The sequence below is a fragment of the Jaculus jaculus genome, chromosome 1 (assembly GCF_020740685.1).
Source record: "Jaculus jaculus isolate mJacJac1 chromosome 1, mJacJac1.mat.Y.cur, whole genome shotgun sequence".
NCBI lineage: Eukaryota > Metazoa > Chordata > Mammalia > Rodentia > Dipodidae > Jaculus > Jaculus jaculus.
This window is the reverse complement of record NC_059102.1, coordinates 46747819-46748819: the sequence shown is the minus strand read 5'-3', so window position 1 is coordinate 46748819 and position 1001 is coordinate 46747819. Positions and strand designations below refer to the sequence as shown.

At 34.4% G+C, this 1001-nt stretch overlaps 1 pseudogene; it reads right to left on the bottom strand.

Moving 5' to 3' along the window:
- Nucleotides 1–301: 301 nt before the first annotated feature.
- LOC123457901 lies at nucleotides 302–456 on the bottom strand (annotated as a pseudogene).
- Nucleotides 457–1001: the final 545 nt, after the last annotated feature.

Genomic DNA, 1001 nt, shown 5'->3' with positions numbered 1-1001 from the left:
TCACCTAGTAGATCTATGTAATTCTAGTACATCTAGTGACTCTGTGAAACTATGTTATTACAGCTGTAAAATTATTAAAAACTGATAGCAACAAGTTCTTGCCTTTAGACATGTAAAATGTGTCTTAGTAGAGTCCCTATTGATTTTTCTTCCCAACTTGGAAGAAGTTAAGATGACCTCCCATGCACATTCATTCTGGCATTCTTAATTTCATGCAATTTATCAACTTTTTTCAAGTTTCATTAAGCTTAAAACAAGTTACAGTAAACTTTTCAAGTCTTATGAAAACACTTCCACATTACATTTTAGCCATTTTGAGGGACCATAATGCCCTCAAGTTGTCCTTAGGCTCATAAAATGACATCACCATCACCATCGCCATCGTCATCACCATTGCCAGCTGTTTCTAAATTTCTGCAGAAACACATTCAAGTAAGCAGATTAATTGGCTGGCTTACATTCTATCATTCTTTATCTAATTTAAATATGTACTTTTGTGACTACTTTGAATGATTTGTAGTATTTGCATAGTTCTAACATTCTGAATTAAGTAAAATATTAACATATATTCATTCTTATGTGTCGTTTCTTACCCTCTTTTGAAAATTAACTTTTCCTAGTAATAATTCTCTTTCAAGAACATGTTAGGTCTTACTTTGTGGTAAAATTGCTGCCACTTCCTGACACCAAACCACCACTACACTACTATATCCCAGCCACAAACAGGATCTGAATTCTCCTCAGATGTTGGAACTGAACCTAACTCAGAAAATCATGCCCCTGGCTAGGAGTCAAACAATGGCATCTTTGTGGTGCTTGACAAAACAAAATACTTACTAACAAAATTTTGGAAGTCAAATAATAGAGAAAACTAGAAAACTGATGGATTTACTAATTCATCTTCTTCTAATTCATCTAATTCATCTTTCCCTAAGACTCAGCTTTCAGTGTGCTTTTCTGGGCATGTGCCTTACTCATTCCAATGAGCACTTATTGGGGAT